This window comes from Chinchilla lanigera, unplaced genomic scaffold (genome assembly GCF_000276665.1).
Source record: "Chinchilla lanigera isolate Chin_1 unplaced genomic scaffold, ChiLan1.0 scaffold00014, whole genome shotgun sequence".
NCBI lineage: Eukaryota > Metazoa > Chordata > Mammalia > Rodentia > Chinchillidae > Chinchilla > Chinchilla lanigera.
The window spans coordinates 5,005,957-5,026,029 of NW_004955415.1; the positions used below are offsets into that span (position 1 = coordinate 5,005,957).

Below are 20,073 nucleotides of genomic sequence, written 5' to 3' on the forward strand. Positions count from 1 at the left end.
CGTGAGGACAAGGTGGGAGAGTGGCCTTCAGCACCAAGGCCTGCCGGGTCCCATGTCCCCAGGAGCCAGCTGGAGTGCTTCTTCTGCGGCTAGCCCTGCGGCAGCGGCTGGCATGTGGCACCATGCTCTCAGAATGTGGCTCATTGCTCTGGGAAGAGCAGTGACTGGAACTTCGGGGGCCCCGGAAAGTCCCTTCCCCGTCATCGAGGCAGCCCCACGAGGTCGTTGATCAGAAACCACCTGGGACCTCAGCCCCAGCTTCACCCCCTCTCCCCCGCAACTGCCCTGGCTCAAGTGTACTCCTGAGTCTCGAGTTGGGGGTGAATAGGGCAGTTTTTTTTTTTTTTTTTTTTTCTGGTACTGAGGATCAACCCAGGGACTTCACACTGAGCTACAGTCTTAGCCCTGTTTTTATTTTTCTTTTGATACAGAGTCTTGCTAAATCACTAAGCGGCCCAGGCTGGACAAGAGCCCTCGATCTTCTTGCCTCAGCCTCCCAGAGGGCTGGCATTACAGGCATGTGCCATCACGCCCAAGTTGGCAGCTTCCTCTGATGACCTCCAGCAAGTTGCTTAACCCCTTGGCCTATACATGGGATGGCGTAGGACCTACGGGACAAGTAGGTTAACAGGACAGGAGCGGGCTGGGCCTACAGCATTAATGGAAATGCCTGGCTCCACTTTCGCCGACAGTAACCTGAGATGTAAAGAAAAGACCAGAGGGATTCGTTATGTTGTCTTCCTGCTTCCCATCCGGTTCCAAAATCACTGCAGTGGGTAAGAGCAGGGGCCTGATGGCAGACAGATTAGGGTACAACCAGCTCAGCACCATCGAGAAGTGACCTTGGGTGAGTGGCTTTACAGAGCCTTGGTTTTCTCCTCTGTTAAGTGGGCCCGTAGCACTGGCTCCTTCCCACAACACTGTGCTCAGCCCAGTGGCTCTCTTGTGCCAGTCATTGCTCATCCGAAAGAGCCAAGCTTAGGAGCTCAGAGAGCAAAGACCATGACTCAGAGCCCGGGACTTTTTTCTCTCCAGCTTAAAGGGTCCTTGGAGTTGTCTGCTCTCCACATGGGCAATGGGCTCAGCTTGGCTCGGCTCGAGGCTGTCCAGGACTCAGGGCTGAGTAGGCTGCTGAGCTGCCTGGCTGTCAGCAGTGTCTGCTGTGGGCTCCGAAGGAGGAAACAGAGGCAGGGTGCTGGGTGCTGGCTGCCCTGAATAGCGCGGCCCCTCCTGGTAAAAGGGGTGCGCGGGGCACAGGAGCATCAGAGCAGCTGCGGGAGATCTGAAGCCCAGGACTCCGCCAGCTCGGAGAGCCCACAAGGTATGGAGTCTGGGGCCAGCCTGCCCCGCCAACCCCCCGTGTCACCACTTACCGCGTCCAGGCTGAGGCTGCAGAACAACTTCTCCCTTCCTGAGCTACAGTGCTTCATCTCAGACTCCCAACTGACCAGAGATGCAGCACTGCACCTCAGGCTGGGGGACAGGGCCACGCTGCTGGAGTGGGGGCCAGGCTCCGGCAGGACTCCTCCAGGCTCCCTCTTCTAGATCTGCCCAGAGGCATCTGCCGCCCCCCAGCTGTGCTTCCTGTCCTTGGCGGCCTCTGGAGCCCGGACAAGACGAGACTTTCCTTTCCTTGCTTTCTTTCTCCGCACTCCCGGTGCTGGGATTGAACCTGGTGCTAGGCTGCGGCTCAACCACGGAGCTGTACCTTCAGCCCTGCTTGCTTTTTCCCTTTCATTGCAATAGAATCCATGCATTTAAAGTGCACAGTTAAATCATTTTGTTTGCTTGTTTCTTGCAGTGTTGGGGATCGAACCCGCAGCCTCACACAAGCACAAACTGAGCATGTGCTCCAACCACGGAACTACACTCTCTGCTCCTGAAATAGTTTTGAATATTCACCAAGTTGTGCTACTGTTGCCACAAGTTTAGAACATTCCATCACCCACCCCTAGTAATCCCTCACTCCTCGTCTCTCCAACCCGACCTGGAGCATTTTCTGCCTCTAGAGATCCTCTGTTCTGACCTAGCTTTTGCAGCCTGTGGTCCCCTTTATGCGTGATGCAGCCCCCGAGCACTTCACCTCCCTCACCTCCCTTCCTCCTCTCCCTTCTTCCCAGCCGTCCTCCCAGAGGGATTTTTCAGAATGGAACAAAGACCTCAGATTCAAACTGGTCCTGTCTTTTCCGGGTTTATAATCTCCAAAGGGGTCTCACTGCTGAGGCTCACTCTGCACCCTCACAAGGACTGGAGGCCCCATTGGCCCTCTGCCTTCTCTCTCAGGCCGCTCTGCCTGTGCTTGCTGCTCCGGCTGCGGGGTGGCCTCCCTTCCTTGGGGAGCCCCAGGCACACGCTGTCCCCAGCTCTGCACCATCTCCTCCTGGTCCCCACTCACAGGACCACGCTGGGAAGCTGTGTGGTTTCTTTCAACCTCACGACAGCCGCTCCGTGATCTGGCCCATCTGTGACTTCTCTGTTCCTGTACTTTTTACAATTACATCCCCAGCTCCCCCACGCCTTTATTTATTTATTTTTTTTAAGACAGCCTTGTTAAATCTCTTGTTCTCTAAGCTGGGCTCAAACTTGGGAGCCACTTGCCTCAGCCTCCTGGACTGCTGGGATGACAGGCGTGTGTCACTGCCCCTGGCTCTTTACCACTCTGGAAATGCAGCTTTCACTTATGACCACCTCCTGTCATGGACTGACGGCCCATCTTGAGGGAAAGGATGCGATCAACTTCCCTCATCCTCGGAATCAGAGGTAGGCAGGGTGGATCACCCTTCAGTCTCAGCCTTTCTAGAATGACAGTTATTCAGCTAGGTTTTTTTTTTTTTTTTTTGAGACAGGGTCTCACTATGTAGTCTAGGCTGGCTTCAAACTCATGACGATCCTCCTGCCTCAGCCTCCCAGGTGCTGGGATTACAGGTGTGTGCCACCATGCCCCACAATGCATCTAGCTCTAACTTGGTGTGATTTCCAGTTTGCAGAGGACAGAGATCCACATCTGGTTTATCTGTGGTCCCTTAGATCCAGCTGACGGTTTTGTCCACAAGGATGGACTTTGGGGACGCAATCTACAGCAAAGTGAATGTCCACGCAGACAATGCACTTCCTTCTCTGGGCCTGGCTAGGGTGGGAATGCCCCTCCCCGACTCCTCCTGCCCATCAGCCTCTCAGGGGCTCCCCAGAGGACCCTCTTGCTTTGTCTGACGGTAACTATGGTAGCCTTGATGCCAGGGACCTACATTTTCAGGGATGTCTGAAGGGAATAGGCAGCCTTTCCTCAAGGCTGGGAAAGAGAAAACATCTTCATTAAAAAAACAAAATGGGTCTCCCACGCCTGCCTGCATGAGGAATCTGACCTAAGGCTCAGCCCAAACTCGGAGGAGTGGGAGTCTTCCTGTAGTCTGTGGCTTAGCAGTCCCTTCTGATGGCCTGTTGAGGGGCCAGCCAGCTGGAGGTGTTCTCAGCCAAAGAATGCCCTTCCTCTCACAAAAACTCTCTGCACACTTGCGGTCCCAGCACTCTGGGATGCTGAGGCAGGAGGACTGCAAATTCGAGCCTAGCCTGGCAATTTAGCGAGATATTCTCTAGAAATAAAACAAAAGTCTGGGGATGAACCCAGGGTGAAGCATCCTTTTAAAAAAGAACAAGGGGAGGGAGGAGGAGAAGAAAAAGAAACTTTTTTTTTTGGTGCTTGGAATCAAACTCACAACCCGGTGCTTGCCAGACAGGCGCTGTGCCGCTGAGCTATATCCCCGGCCCCAAGAAAAAAAAACTCTTCAAACTGTCCCTGGCCAGGGGGCAGTTCTAACCCTGGCCTCACCTTTAGGGACAGCAGTCCATGCGCTCCCCGCACCAGCTCCGCTCAGCCTGATCCTGCACAGCAGATGGGGCGCCTGAGTCACTGGGGGTGGGGGTGGGGCTCTGGTGTCCCTTGTGCTTCGCTTTCCGTCCTGTGTTCCAGGGAGAAAGCCTCAGCGTGGCCCTGACTCTTTCCCGATTCCTCTGTTGCAGCCCAGGCTTCAGGCTCCACAGCGTCAGCTTAAAGCGGGATGACGTTGTTTCATTTTCACTACATTTATTTTTACCTTTGGACAGTGCTATCCTTTCCATTTTACAGTAACTGTTTCTATTTAGGTACTCAAAGGACTCACCTTCCATTTAAAAATACTATGACTAGGTGCAAAAATTTAAGCGGAGGCATCTACATGGGTGGGTTTGAGAAACAGTGCCCAGCGCCTTCAAATCCCAGCAGTCGGCCAGGGCGGCAAGGGCGGCGAGGGCGGAGGCGGTCATCCGGCCAGACCAGGCGCGGGAGAGGCTGCGGCGCCGCGGGACCGCGGAGGGCATTTCTAACACACCCAGGGCGAAGGGCTGCGCGGAGAGCAGGCAGCTGACTCCTGTGTGCAGACAAGGGCGGCAGAGGCAGAGAGGGTGACACTGGACAAAGCTGCAGCTCCTCTGTGGCTATGTGTCTCTCCCACCCCTGGCTAGAAGTTGCAGGTTCCATTCCTTGGTCCTAGAAGATCCCTGTGGCTCCTTAAGGCTCCGGGGTAAGGAACTTTCTGAGGGCACAGAGCAAAAGAGCTGTGCTGGGCTTCGCATCGCAGAGTAACCGATTCCAGCACCCCTTCCTTAGCCTCCACACTGGGTCTCCTCCTTGAGCAGTCCCCCAGTGCTTTGGGTTCAGGGCAGGGTCTCATCATTGTAGCTGTTCATTCAGCACACCAAGGGCTTCCACTGTGCCCAGGGACATGGGGCTGAGCCTGATGCACCCAGGCTGAGGTAGCAGGAAAATGCCCTGGTCCGAACACCTGCAATCCCAGCACTCTCAGGGGCTGAGGCAGGAAGATCGAAAGTTTGAGGCCAGCCTGGCCAACTTAGCAAATTAGCAAGACCCAGTCTCAAAAGAAAAGTACAAAAGGACTGCAGATAGAGCTTAATGTGGAAGCCCTGGGTTCAATCCCCAGTACCAAACACACACACACACACACACACACACACACACACACACACACACAGAATGAGAAATGGAACTGCTCTGAGCAGGGAACGCGGATAGACACAGATCCAAGCGGGACAAGGAGAGCCCATGAGAGGACTGACAAAGGCTTAGAAGGTAAAGAGGCCCCAGCCCTGGGGGAGCTGGAAGGCTTCCTGGAGGAGAGCTGTGCGCCGGCTGGCAGGCAGCAGGGCATGGGAGGGGGCCCTGCTCCTGGCTCTTTGGTCCCAGAGCACTTGCTGGGATGGCAGGCAGCGCTTGTCCCAACCCTGCCTGCTTCAAGGGAAGGCCTCCCTGGAAGGGGTGGATGGCAGTCCGGTTTCACTTACCCCACTGCGGCTCCTTCACACCCCAGGGTGCCAGTCAGGACCTGAGCTAGGTGGTCGGTTGGGAGGCCTGGGTTCTGTCACCAGCTGGCTCGGCTGTTTGTCAGCAGGTCACTTTCCTCCAGGGCGTTGGGCTTCTCCTTCTATGAAAGGAGGAGGCTGAACCAGGTGGACATTTTACCTAGAGGCTCAGTGAGGGCTTTGGGCAGGCTGGGTGGCTGATCCCAGGGGGACAGCCATTTCCCTCCCTCTCCCCATGTCTTCAGGAAATGTCGCCAGCCGGCCTGCCGGGGATCCTTCGTCTTCTGTCTGGAAGCTCTGGAGGGGCGGGAGAAGAGGAGGCTGGGAAGGAGAAATAAACAGAGGCTGTCTGGGGTTTCTCTCAGGCCAGGGTGAGCAGGCTCCTGGGCTCCTTCCTTATATGGCAGGCTGCTCTGGGCTGGGCGCTCCCACCTCTACTGCCACCCAGAGGGCTGGGGGCTACGGCTGGTCCCCTGAGACTCTGCTGCTGTGAGGCTGGGCGTGCCAGAAATCACCTGGACCAACCATCAACGTCCTGGCCCCTGGCTGCCTGGACGAGGGCTGGGGAAGAGGAACCCCAGAGACAAGGCCACCCACCTTCTCTGACTTCACCCCAACTCCTGCTGCGATCGGGGCTCAGCCCCTTCCCCGGGCTCTGTCTCACCATCTGCCCAATGAGGGTGTAGACAGTAACGATGGATCCTGACGGCCATGTGAGGCGGGAGCTTTCGTATTCCCATTTTGCAGAAGGGGAGCGGGTGTGGAGCTCTCAGTCATTCAACCGCAGGGATCCAGTCGGAGAGGGAGCGGGACAGGACTGGGGGCTGTCTGACGTCAGGGCTCCTCTGGATAGAAGCGCTCGATCCCTGTGGAGAAGGGATTTTGCAGGGGCCACTCCTGCAAAAGCCCAGGGAAGCCCCAGTGCCCCAGAGCCGATCCCCAGGGAGCGACTCCTACAAGCAAAAGAGCAAGGGTGATGGGTCTTTCATCCCCGTGTCCTCAGCTCATCCCACTGGGCCCGGCACAGACTCAGGCTTGGAAAGGGGTGCTGTGCTGAAGAAGCCCCAGTGGCCACGTCTGTACCACGCAGTCTCCTACTCCCAGCACATCCTGAGGGTTAAACCCAGCAATGCATGCAGAGGCCCTGAGACGCCACCCTCACGAAGCCCTTGTCTTGCTGCCCACAGTCTCCTCCCTCTAAGGTGCGGGCGGGTGCTACCTCCAGGCCAATGTCTGCTGAGCCGACCACTTCCTGCTCAGCCCAGCTGTTGGACCAAGAGGCGAGGGATGGGTATATGCAGCACTGGGCTAGGCCCAAGTCCCAGCCAGGCAGCAGTGACCCTGGGAGAGGCCTGGGAAAGAGGCGGGGCAGGGCAGTGGGGGGGGGCTGGGAACACTCGGAAATGGCCTCACACGGCACTAACATCCTGTGTGCTCTGGAGGCGGCCCCGGAGCCTCCCGCACTCCATCCATCACTATGGCATCCTCAGACCCAGGCCCCTTCCTGGGGCTCAGGGCTGGGGCCTGGGGGCCAGGACGATTGTCAGTGTGGCCGAGATTCTGCAGCTGGCAGCTCTGCAGGCCTGCTTAGTGTCGGAGCCGGACCGGCGAGGGAGGAGGCGCCTGCAGCCCTTCTAATCCAATTTGTTTAGGCCCAGTCTCCGTGGCTCATTTGCTGTCAAGCAAGGACCGGGTGTGTGCTTTTCCCAGGCGCACGTTTGCGCACACGTGTGGGGGGTGCAGGGGTGAACAGGTGGGCCCTGTTATGTAAGGCAGGCCTCGGCCTTGTCCTATATCCTTGGTGTGTTGCTCAGGCTGGAGTCTGCCTCCTCCTCCCTCCATCCTTCTGCTCACCCGCAAACCTTTCTTCCTTTTTTCCACCATGTGAGATGTGGCCCCACAATGCCCCTCTGCGGCTGCCTGTCCCAGGCACTGAGTGAGTTCCTCACTTCCCCAGCCCGGGCTTCCCCAGCTGTCTTTATTTTTGGTTTTTCTCCGGTACCGGGAACAGAACTCACGATCTTGCGCTTGCCAGGCCGGCGCTTTGCCGCTGAGCTAAATCCCCAGCCCTCCCCAGCTGTCTTAATGGGGCCAGTGCCTTGCTCTGCTCTCTACCAGGAGCCTGAAGGCGCCTACAACGATTGGCAAATGAGGGACAAATGGGGGGTAAAAATCACTGCTACTTGTTTGAGCTTTGCAGCACACCTGGGACACAGCCCAGCTTTGTGCCCTTCCAAAGCCCAAGGAGCCCGGTGGTTACCACCAGGCTCTGAGAGGCTCAAGGCCTTGTCCACAGTCACATAACCCTGGGGCCTCCTGCTGCTGGAGTCTGGTCCTGTTCATCTAGGGAAGATTGCTACTGTCCCTGCATCTTCCCCAAACCCCTCATTCATCAAATCACACAGGCCCGAAGGGCTGTTTCACAGCGGGAGGGGGAGGGGGTGGGGTGGATTCTCGGCTCCCGGTCACTTCTCTCTTCTTTGGCTCTGTTACTCAGACCCCAAAGCCCCAGCATTGCCCACATTGCTAGCATTCCACCAGGGTCTTCCTTCATGCAGTGCTGCCCCTCGCTGTGCTGAGGCCTGGTGAGGATCAGCATGGGAGGCGTTTGTCCCCGGGGTCTCACGTATTCCAGGAGCCACATGCAGGACGTGTGTGGAGGAGCTGGGGGACACTCACAGTTCTGCTGCCAGGACTGCCCGCCACCTGCTCCCTCTGGCCCTTGAGAGGTTCCTTCTCTGGGCTTCTGCATGTCCCACACCAGCCAGCGCCCTTCCTGAGAGAAACGAAGATCCCGCCTGTTGGAGGACACTGGGCTGCCCTTGGCCTGAACCCTGGGGACCCTTCCGGGGCTGCCAGGCTTGGACAGACTGCTGGAACCAGACCTTCAGGCCAAGGCAGCCACTGTCCCTGCCAAACCAGCATAGCTTTCTGGCAGGAGGAGTTCCTCAGAGAAACTCTAGATTCAAGAGCAGCAGAAGCTCATGGCTAAAGAACCCACATGGAAGGACATTTTGTTGTTTTTTTGGTGGGGGGTACTGGAAATTGAACTTAGGACCTTCTGCTTGCCAGGCAGGTACTTGCACCACTGAGCTATATCCCCAGCCTCTGGAAGGAGATTTTCCATCTCTAGCCTTATGCATAAGAAAGCAGCCATTTAGGGGAGGACAAAACCTCGGTTACCAGGTGATTAAGATAGACAGGACCACCCATGGCCTCTTCCTACTCTAAAGCACTCCTGGCAAGTCTGGGGAGCTCTGTCACCTGGGCACCCCCACCCGAGGGGCAGAGAGGCTGTGTGGTTTGGTCTTGCAGGTGGAGTCACCTGGCAGGAAGTATCAGAAGCAGATTGAGACCTGGGCTCTGCATGCTTAGCCCAGCTGCCCTGAGCACGGGCAGTGGCTGGCCGGGTGACTGTGAAACAATGCTTGCGTTGTCATGGTTTCTGCAGGAGCCTGGTGCACTCTCCCTCTGCTCCTTGCTTGTTTCCCAGAAGCACCAGGGGCTGGGGATGGGCCACATCTGTGAGCCAGATGGCCCCGCAGTGGGGGAGGATGGAGGCCAGGGCTCTGAGCAACTCAGAGCCCACGCTCACACCTGTTGCTTCTGCAGGGGCTGCCCGGTCACCACCTTGCCTCTCTCTGCCTGCGCCTCAGGCCTCAGCCTCTGCTCCACGGATGTGTGAGATCTGCAGCCTTCCTCACCTTGGCCTCCAGCGCCCAGTTTCCACCCTGCCCGTGCCTCTAGCTGTGTGATGTAGGATCAGGGTCTTCACTTGTCTGGGCATTGACTTCGGGACCTCAGCCTTGTTTGTGAAGCTCAGATGAGGTGGATGTCAAGGGCAAGCAGACAAGCGTGTAATGAACAAGCTTAGAACAAACGGCCTTGGTGCCTGTTCCTCCAGCCATGTAGAGCAGGAGGAGGGAAGAGGAGTGAGGAGGCGGGGGCGGAGGTTTGTGCAGGCATCAAGACACCATGTGGAAGCCTCTGAGGGAGCCACTGCCTGGGCCCCTCCTCTGTCCCCTCTGTGCACATCTCCCCTAGGTCTCTGCTCCCAGAGCGCCCTCTGCCCGTCACCCACCCTGAGTTCAGCAGCCTCACACGCTCCCCACTTCCTCCCCAGGGAAGGACGCCTGGGACTTTGGAGCAAACCCTGGGAACATAGTTTGAGGTCGAAACCATTGAGCAGGGAAAAGGAAGAGGGGCCCCAGGCCGAGTCCCAGGAGCTCAGGGCCTGGGAGGTGTCCCGGAAGGGGCCTGGAGGCAAGCAGTCCTGGTCCCGCAGTCTGCCACCCTGGCCTCCTAGGAAGGGCAGAGCCTGGCAGAGAGGATGTGGATCCTCTGTACCAGGCACCTTGGGATCCACCCTAAGCACAGCTCCCCCACTGACTCATAACGGTTGAGTTAGGTACCACTTGGATCCTCACCTTACAGAAGAGGAAATGAGGGTCTCAGAGCCCACAGTGCTCCGTCAGGGCCGCATAGCTACTAAGTGTGAGACCGGGGCTGGTCCCAGGCAAGCCAGCATGCAGTTTCACAGCTCCCCTGGGAGCCCAGACTATTTATGGCTTATTTTTATTTTTAATGAATTTGTGTGCGTGTGTGTGTGGTACTGGGACCAGAACCCAGGGCTTTGCACCCACTAGCGAAGCACTCTACCAGTCAGCTACATCTCAAGCTGTTTTCTGAAGTTTTGTTTTGAGACAGAATCTCACTGTGTTACCCAGGCTGGCCTTGAACTTGCAATCCTCCTGCCTCGGCCTCCCGAGTAGCTGCTGTTACAGGTGTGCGCCAGCGTGTCTGGATTATGGCATCATTTTGGGGTGATAACCCGAGTCAGCCTCTCACGGCACTTTTCAGGTGTGAGGAGGGGTTGTGAATAGAGACAGCATTTTCAGTCTAAGGAGAAGTCAGCAGGGCCCTGCAAGGGCTGCAGGTCACTAGCATCAAAGGGCTTTCTTAGTTTGGCTGTTGTTCTGCCTCTGCCATGGTATCTTTCCCTCACCCACTGTCCGTTTGATAAAAAACAACACGAACTGAAAGCTCCCACCATGATAAAGGAGTTGTTTCTACCTCTGTCCCATCTACTTTGCAAAGAGCAGGGAGCTCCAGGGTTTGGGGGCTTTGCTGGGCTCTGTGATACTCTCTGGGTAATTTGGGTCTTGGGTCCTTCTCGAATGTACTGGGCAGCAGGCAACAGCAGCTCTCCTGTGTGACCACGGACAAGGGCCTTGCACTCTTGGGGCCTCAGGCCCACTTGCACGTGACGTGGCGGGGAGAGGACTGGCCTGTGGGGTGCCCAGGGCCCTCCCGGGTCAGACCCCACCCTCAACCCACTCCTTGTTGCTCAGTCCAAAGCTGAGCCCCAGTGACCAGGAACAGCGGAGATTTCTGCCCCAGGACGTGGAGTGTGCAGCGCTTGCATGGTGAGATCCTAGGCTCACAGCCCTTGCCCCTGAGAAAACTGGGCGCAGGAAGGACACAACAAATCCCCAGTGGAGCCTGTGCACAGAGGCCCGGCCGGTCCCCCAGCAAATGTCCCGACCCTCTCCCCGCACCGAGGGATCCTCACGGGTCAGATGTTAACCGAGGGCCCCTTGAGGAAGGTGGGAAGGAGAGGGCCTTTAAGCTCTGTTGGCTTTGAAGATGGAATAATCGTGACTTCCTTCTCCAAATAACTTTTGGCCCTTCCTAGAACCAGATGGCGGATGTTTGGAACTTATGTTGTAAATAGTGTTTGAGAAGGAGTGGGGGTGCAGATGTGTTACTTTCTCCAACCACCAGAGAGGAGATCTGAGGGAGGGAAGTGGGGGAGGGAAGCTGGCTATGAAAAGATTTGAGGGGAGCGGGAAGGAAGAGAGGAAAGAGCGAGAGGCGCAGCAGAGGGAGAGGAATGGGAGAGACATGGCTGGAGGGAGCCGACAGCCTGGTGGTGGCCAGGACGGGCTGAGAGCAATGGGGGGTACAATGGGGGGCGAGGAGGAGGAAGAGAGGTGGGGAGGGGGCTCCGGGCTGCAGGCACAGACAAGCTTCATCTTGAGTTCAGAGTAAACCCTTGAGTTTTCTAAATATAGCTTAGCCTTTCCCCCAGCGGGGCTGGCAGCGGGGAGCAGGGGAGGCACACTTGCCCTTTTATGGTAAGAAAAATCCAGATCCTCAGAGGGGAGCGGGGCTGGGGCCTGTCATTCTGGATGCAGCCCAGCCTTGGGGTCTGGGGTGGGACTGGGCTGGATGGGATTTCCTGGCCAGGGTCTTTTTCTCTGTGAAGAATAGGCCAAGGCCGAGGCAGCAGGGGCCACTCAGGAAAGCCCTCTGCGGTCCTGGTGCGTCCCTAGTGCTGGGGTAGAAGAGCTCCTAGACACCGGGCGCAGCCCATCTTGCTATTTCACTAAAGAGGAAACTGAGTCCCAGACAGTGGGAGAGACGCGGTAGGCTCCCTGCACAGGATTCTGACCCAGCAAGGTAATTAGTGACTAGGTCTGCTTGTGAATGGCGATTATGTCCATTACTCCAGAGGGCAGTGCAGTCACTGGGAAAAGCACTGCTGTGGCTGTCAGGAGACCCAAGAGCAACTTCCAGTCTGCATATAACTCGCTATGTGACCGCGAACAATCTGCTCACCCGCTCTTATCTCAGCTCCTCTCACGGGGTGATCTCACAAGGTTGCACAGGTTTTCATCTCTCTGGGAGTTCATAGCTGAAAAGTGAAGCTTGGGCTTAGCAGAACGCACAGGCCGCTGTCTTCTTCTTGTGCCTGGCCCACTTCCTGTGCCAAGCTGGCAGGTAAAATCTCAGATGGTTGGAGACAGATACCCAGGAGGGCCACAGGGCACTGGAGACAGACTGTGGATCAAATCCCCAGCTTCTCTAACTCTCCTGGTCCCGCCCCTCATTCAACACACTGAGGCCAGAGGTCATGTTCAAGGTCGTCTGGAGAGTTGGGGCAGAACCAGGAATAGAGCCCGGGGCCTCCCGTCCCAGCCTTGGGCTCTCTTCTCTGTAGGCAGCCTCCCATCTGCAGCTGCCACCAGCATGGGGACTGTCTCTGGCCACGTGAAGGTCAGAGCAGCCAGAACACAAGGCTGCCACCTTCCACTACTTCTGCAGCCAGGGCCAGGCTGGTGCCCCCTCTCCTTGATGCCCTGCCCTCGGTGCTCTGCCCTCAGGGGTAAGGAGGGCACCACCAATCTAGCAGGCAAAGAGGAAGCGAGGGACAAAGCACTCTGGCAGGGCCATCTTGTGCAAGTCTCTTCCCACTGCTTGGGCTCAGTTTCTCACCCATGATATGCGGCCAGAAGCTCTGATGCACTCTGAGGCCCTTTTACCTCTGGAAGAACTAAGATGCTATGAGTTTAGGATGGAATACCAGGAACATTTGTTAAGCATCTACCAGGTCCCTGGGGGTAAATGTCACAGAGACAGTAGCTCACTTTAGGTTAACAGCCAGGGTGAGGCAGGGACTCCCTGAATCCCCATTCCTGGGAACTTCTGTCTCTATTCTAGGACCTCTGGCTGACTGTCTGAGCCTGGCTTGAACCTAGGTTCAGGTAACGCTGGTCACAGGTGTCCAAGGCTGTCTGTTAGCCTGCTTGGGGTTCATGCCTACTGCCTTCAGACCCTTACCTGGCCCCGCTGGCCTCCTGAATTGTCTCACATGGCTGTCCACACCCCTGGGCCCAGAAAGGAGAAAGATGCCCCCTAATCAGCACTGCACCCCAGTCTCTCCATGCTGTCTTCTGTGACTCATCCATACTTTCTTTTTCCAACCTTCTGTGACACCCCACCCACTGCTGGGGAAAAGGATGCAACAGAAGAGGAAGGGAGGGGGTAAAGCATCTTGGTTCTAAATTAGAAGCTGTCCAGTAACCCTCCTGGAATTTCCATGCAGACTCTCTGGAGCATGTGAACAGGACTCCAGGGAACTCAGGCTGTTCTGTCTCATTCCTTCAGGGCGGAAGGCCATTGACTGGATGGTCCCCCAGGACCTCCATCGCACAATCCGACTCCAGGTCTCTCTGGTCAGTCCTAGGATCCCCTGGGAAGGGCAGAAGGCAGCAGCGAGGTGGAAGGAAGTGGGAGGTAGTGGTCCCAACAGGCCCTTGGGCAAAGTCAGGGCAGAACTGACGTCACACATCTGGCTAGAGTCTGACATGAAGGCTGCGGAGGAATTTAGCACTATAACTGTCCCACGGCAGCTACGGCCCGCATGTGACGCGCCAGGCTGGTGGTGGGAAAGGACAAGGCTGCTGATGCCTGCCTTCTCACTATAGCATCTCTGCTAATCTTGCACACACTGTTTGTGATAGAGAGCTCACCACTTCCAAATCACCTTATCTCCCCTGTTCCTCTTCACAGGCTATTGGAGACTCCTTCCAGAGACCCAGCTGCTATCTGCCTCGCTGGGTCCTCGCCCCTGTCTTCCAGGGCTGCAGACTTCCTCAGAAGGCTTTGAGAGGCAGGAAGCTGGTGACTGCAGCCCTTGGGCTTCCTGTTCCTCCTAACCACACGGCCTCCTCTCCCCATGCCTGACACCTGAGAATCACCCAATGTCCAGGTTCTCAGGTCCCCTGCACGGGGCTCTTGGTTGATGGGACTTTTGGGGAAAGGAGCCAATAGGTTAAAGAAAGGGACTGAGGGATCCCAAAGAGAACTTCCTGCAACTTCGTCTTCCTCCTCCTCCTTCCTTACCTTGTCCTCCTACTGGAGACTGAACTCAGGGCATTTGCCCTGAGCTACATCTTCAGCTCATATTATTTTTTATTTTTGAGATAAGGCTTCATTACTTTGCTAAACTGTTCAGGCTATGCTTGAACTCTTGATTCTCTTGCCTCAGCCTCCCAGAGTGCTGGGATTGCAGACATGCACCCCCAAATCTAGCTTTGCCCAACTTCTGATGCTTTGGTTTCCAACTGTCTAAGCCACCCCACAGCCCAGGCCTCCAGCATTTTGTTAACCGCCAGCTACATCGAGCTTAAGACCAACACTGGGCCCGAGCCCATGGGCTTTTGCATTGCCCTCCCGCAAATGTCTTCACAGCCCTCCCTCTCTATCTTTGCTTCCCAGGCTCTCCCCTGGCTGTGCTCCTTGTCATCTGTGCAGGGCACGCTGCTACCCTCACTGCCTCCACCCACAGCTTTGCTAACCTCTCAGGAAGTCCTGGCACCCACCAGCACATGCACCATGACCTGAACTATCCCCGTTCCATCCCAGACAGCGGGCCTCAGGCCTGAAGGGCCCGGGGGCAGGTGCGCTTCCTCGAAAGTGCAGGCTGCGGAGGAGGCCAGGTCTCAGCTGCCTCTTTCTCTCTCCCTATCTTATTCATTGATCTCGGTGGCTGCCCTCAGACTCTGCAGGGTTGCTGGTCACATGTCCAAGGTCTGGCAGGCTCTGAGAATGCTCAGCGGAGGCCTCCAAACCCGGCAACACAGTCCTGGGTTGTGTCGTGGTCACTGTGGATGCCTCTGTGAGGCAAGCAACCCCCTTCTGGAGACTTTGCCCCCTCTGCTTCCCTGAAGGAAGCAGAGGAGGTGAGGGGCAGAAATGAGTGGCAGCCGGGCAAATTCACTATTAAGCCCATGGGTCTAGCGTGCTCCAGGCTGGAGCTTCTTTACCTCCTTGAAGCACAGTTTGGGTCCAAGGAGAGGTGTCTGAGGGCTAGGGGTCTTGGCTTACAGCTGGAGAGAACTCAAGGAGGGGCCAAAGTGTGGTTTCTGCTCCAGTCTTGGTCTAGTCCACTGTCCCTGATAGGTTGGGGGGTGACCAAGCGCATCCCAGGGCTGCTATGGCCCCAAGTGGACTTGGCACACCCTAACAGCACTGTTTCACAGATGAGGCACCCAAGGCACAGTGTCTATGCAGGTTTCTCAAGGCTCACAGCTGCTGGGAGGAACATGCAGAATTCAACCCTGGCTCCTGCCTGGCACCTTTGGCCCGCAGTGACTCAGCCTCAGTCCTGCAGCACAGCTGCATGTGCACCTGCTTCCGTGATCGCAATGCACAGGGAGCGAGAGCCCTGCTCTGGAGTCAGCCTCCTCTCCTCAGCTAACAAAAGCAGAGCTGAATGGGTCTGGCTCTCAGGCCTGAAAAGTGGGGATCCAGGCTGCACAATGAGCTGGAGAAAAGGCTTCTGTGGGGAAGTGCTGCTGCCAGCAAGCCTCTTTTGCAAGCAGGGAGTGGCTGTCCGGAGGCTCCCACGATGTGTGGTGCGGCCAGACTGATGACCCCACGGGGCCTGTCTAGACAGGCTGTTAGCTGCGGTGGCAGCCACGGTGGGCTCTTTCCCCAACTGCTGCAGCTGCCCACCCCAGGCGACTCTGATTGGACTGTAGGGACTGTGTACTGCTTGCGCAGAGGGCCACGTGGGTCAGGCCCACTCCCACCTCAGGGCCTGCAAAGTGTCCAGAATGCAGTGTGCTTAGCCACTTGGCACATGTAAGGCAGATTTTTAGGCCCATGCCAGGCCCACTTGGACACAAGCATAGCTTCTTGCAGGATACACACATACATTTTATTTCCGTTTCTCCCTTCCTCTTAGGAGGTGGGTACTAGGGATGGAACTCAGAGCCTGGCTCGTCCAGGTAAGTGCTCCACTGGAGCGCAACTCCTGCAGCCCCTGCCTTTACAGTGTTTATTAGGGAAATGTGACAATGAAATGCAGTGAGTAACACACACGCTCCACAAATTCTGATCCTTTGCAGTGTGGCTGGGAAGGAGGAAATGCCCAGGTACTGCTGGGGAGTAGGAGGAGGTACACCCTGCCAAGGTGGAAAATAATCAAGTAATTTCCTGCACACGCCCAGCAATCCCTTCTGGGTACAAATTCCAGAATCTCCGGCTTTTGTGCACCAGGAGATGGACACAAAATGCACACAATGCAACAAGAAACGCCTGCATCGTGGCTCTTTGAACCACCAGAGGCCCCAAGCCACAGACTGTTCTACTGGACAACAGCCCGGTGTGAGGCACAGCCGGTGTGAGGACCCCAGAGGCCATCTCAGGGAGCCCCCTGAGGTCCGGAGCAGTGGCAGTTCAGGCCTTGAATTTTCCATTCCCCAAGGCTTTGCGCATTTGAGCTGCTCTGCCCCAGAAGTGGCCCAGCAGAAAAGGCTGCGTCTGCCCTCAGCACTGCGGTGTGGCCCTAGGCACTGATGACCGGCTGGGGCGGCACACCAGGTGGCTGAAGGAGAGCAGTGGCCTCAGCAAGCGACCCGGTCAAGCCCGGGGTGTCCCTCATTGCCTCAGTCTCCTCCAGAGGGCGAGGTGGGCTTCCCTATCACTGTGCCCACCCACGGACCCAGAGCAGGCGGGAGCAGGGCACGTGGGCTGGGCTCCAGCTGGGGTCTAATTCCGCCCACTACATTCTTCTGTTTTCCCTCTCTATACACAGAGGATGATGGAACCATGCTGACCCCTTCTGTTAGCAATCCTGAGAGTTTCAAACAGTACCGCAAATGGTTCAGCCCAGTACCTGGCTCCTGAGAAGTTTCCCATGTATATTTTGTCCCCTCTTACCAGGGACATTGAAGGTTCTTTATGAATTCCAGGGTGGGTGAAGGGCAGGGCAGGAGGCTGGAGACTCCTGGGGGAGACAGCAGCCTGGGTAGCCAGCGCACACCTTCGCACACCTTGTCTATGCCTAACAATTCACGAGCTGTGTGACCTTAGGCAAGCTATTTCATCTCTCTGTGCCTCCAGTACCTCCTCTGAGCAACAGGGGTCTGGTACCTAATTCACAGGGTCTTTGAGGGTTAAATTAATTAGTTCATACAAAGACACTGGGTAATTCCAGAACCACTACATGCCACACAGAAGAATGTAATACAGTTCCCCTTAATTGTACACGCTCCAGGAGCCCCTGGCAGGGCAAAGCTGTAGGTTCTGTTCCCTCTCAGCTCATGGTGGGACCTATGGCCGTACGTTCTCTTGAGCACTTCAGCTTCCTTGGGGGCTGCAGCCCCAAACTCTCAGAATGCCCATGGGCCAGGCCAGAAAAAGTCCAGGGGCCTCAACTGCAGATTCCTGGGCTCCTCCTGGACTTGGCCTGAGTGTGCAGAGCTCAGGCCCCTCGCCCTGGAGGCACCTGGCCGCACAGCTTGTGCAAGCAGGGACAGGGACACATTTGTCTCTGTAGGGTCTCACACTGACTGCCCTTTACCTCCTCTTCTGCTTGCAGATTCGCCTCGCCTCTTCCTGCAGGAGCTGGTCCTCACCTCCGTGGCCCTGTTCTATGCCTCAGTCTCATTTCTCCTCCTCTCTAAGCATGGCTACTGTCATCTTGCCCCACAAGAGATGTGGGACCTCGCTGTCCTGCCACCTCATCTTGCTCTTATTGGAACATGTCCCTCGTTCCTCATGACAGCAGTGAGAGGTTAGAGCCAGGACTGTAGCCATTCTACAGAAGAGGCACTTGAGGCTCAGATGGCAGGTGACTTGTCATTTGTCCAGGGTCATTCTGCGAGCAAGTAAACAAGCCAGAATGGGACCCTGTCAGCTGGATTCTAGTGCCTCCTTCTGGATTATTAAAGCCTTGAGCTTTGTGTGCTCAGAAACAAGTCCTAGGCAGCCCGCACTGGAGACAGCCTAGCGCTCTGTTCTGGGCCTGGATGTGGCCAGCGTGTGTTCACAGGAGGCTGTGTGGACGCTGCCTGTGCGTCTCTGCATTGCCATCCTGAGCCCCTGCCTCTGCCAGGCTCCGCCGTGTCCGTCGCAGTCTCCTTTCTTTCTCTGAGGGGTTCGGGCCTGCATGTCCCCTCCTGAAGCCCTCTGTGGTCTTTCTCCCCCATCCTCCCTCAAGGGCTGCCACTGCTGTGTGGCTGAGTCCAGAGATCAGCTCTGGCCGCCGGAGGCTGGGTCCCGGGAAGCCCGCTGTCCTGAGGCCTCAGACGGTTACCCTGTAGCCACCTTCACTGACACTCAGCCTCCAGAAGCCCTGGGGCTTTGGGCATCTGTTCAGGCTCTGAGCCCTCCACCAAAGCACAGGCCCAGCTCAGGGGCTTTGGGTGACTTCCCAGCACTAGCTGCTGGTAGGCTCAGTGGGTTTAGAAGCAGCATCTGTGCAGAGACCATTTGTCCAGTGGCTTCCTTACACAGATGAGGAAACACCGGAGAGACAGTGCCCACCCAGGGCCACAGAGCCAGGCACCGAGAGCAGAGCTGGCTGAAGCCCAGGCCCACGGCTCGACCCTTGGCTCAGGCAGCATCCCTCCCTGTCTCTGCTTCCCTGTGGAGCCCACGCTCACAGTGCCTCCTTCCAGCTACGTTTCTTGAAGCTATTACTTGAAAACTATTTCCCCTACCAGGAGCCCCAGGCTCTCAGAACTAAAATCAAAACCTCCCACAGGAAGGGAGAGCACTGTCCACACAGAATCCCAGGCTTGGGCATAGAGCACAAGCCGGGCTGTCAGCTCTGTCCACTGCCCCGTTCCCCACTTCCCCTTTAACCCAGCAACACCGAGACCCAGGAGCCAACGGAACTGCAGATTAGAGGCCGCCACACGTAGACAGCATCGAATCCAGGCCCTGCACGTGCAGGGAAACTGAGGCCGGAGAGGCCGAAGGCACCGAGCAGTTAGCAAGAACAAGACCTCCAGACGCAACCTCCTGGGGAGGAGGACGCACAGCCCGTTCACGTACGCGGCCCGTGTCTTGGCTCGTTCTTACCTCGCCTGGAGTCCGGTCCAGGTGTGGCTCCTTGGGCCTGACGATGGGGGGCCAGCCTGTGTGGGGAATGGTTGGGGGTGTCACTGCTTCGCAATTAACTTGACCCGGCCTCTGGCCCCCTTTACTGCCACTGGGGCATTTTTAAGCAACTGGCATCGGACCCCCTCCCCTTAGCCCCTTGCCCACGGCTCCCGGGCCACAGAGACCTCTCTGCCTTTTACCTTATAAGAGCTGAAGAGGCGAGCCTGGTGCTCGGGAGAGGCGGGCACAGGGTCCTCCCAGGGCCCCCATTGGCCCGGGTGCCTGCCACGTGACTGCCTCGCCTTGACCTGCCCCTGGTGCCGAATGTTGCTTTTACCCCCTAAGGAAGGAGTGGTTGACAATTTTCATATTTCTTCTAAATTTGGAGATTTCAGACAATGCTGGGAGGCTTGGCTCCAGCCACCAGAGGCCCATGTGGAAGTCATTAAGCTCCAGGAGGGGGGCAGGGGAGAGAGGGAGGCAGGGCGCGGAGAGGAGGAGGAGGAAGGGGTGGGGGACGAGCTCTGAGGGTTGCTGGTTGTCAGCCTGGGAACACGGGCAAACTCCCTGGGAGAAGGCTCTGTGTGAGAATTTCCTTCCTCTCCCTGGCTGCCGAGGCCCAGGCCGGGAGTGAGAGTTCTAAGATTTTCTTGGAATCTCCAAATGAGGAAGGCACCAGTCATGGGGCCTTGGGGTGACGGGAATAGCAGGGCATGGGAGTCTGTGGAGAGTAAATCTCTCCTCCAGAAATCTGGAGTCTTGGACGGCTATCCTTATTACTGTGCAGAGGGGCCCAGGGCCCCTCACGGTGAGGCTGCCGCAGACAGGCAAGGGCTGGGATCATGGATGTCCTACTGCAGACTCTTGTTCCCTGAGGAGTGACCATCTCTCACATAGAGTCCTTTCTTACTAGGCTTTGGCCCCTTTGGCCTCATATAGATGCCTTAACTTTTTTTGCCTCAGGACCTTTGCACAAGCACATACTTTCTGTGCAAAATGCCCTCTCCTAGAGCAAATCATGACCAACTCTTCTCCAACTCC

General features: G+C 56.8%; 1 long non-coding RNA gene across 5 annotated transcripts; it reads right to left on the minus strand.

Moving 5' to 3' along the window:
• Positions 1-4,061: 4,061 nt before the first annotated feature.
• LOC106148106 lies at positions 4,062-19,264 on the minus strand. Of its 5 annotated transcripts, XR_001233275.1 has the most exons (7): positions 19,233-19,251; positions 19,012-19,067; positions 11,974-12,049; positions 8,032-8,128; positions 6,017-6,218; positions 5,335-5,673; positions 4,062-4,568 (listed from the first exon to the last, which is right to left on the minus strand). It is a non-coding gene; the product is annotated as an uncharacterized LOC106148106 (long non-coding RNA). The 5 variants fall into 5 exon arrangements; XR_001233276.1 differs by lacking the exon at positions 11,974-12,049 and having other exon boundaries at positions 19,233-19,264; XR_001233274.1 differs by lacking the exon at positions 19,233-19,251 and having other exon boundaries at positions 4,062-4,403; positions 19,012-19,211.
• Between the last annotated feature and the right edge of the window lie 809 nt (positions 19,265-20,073).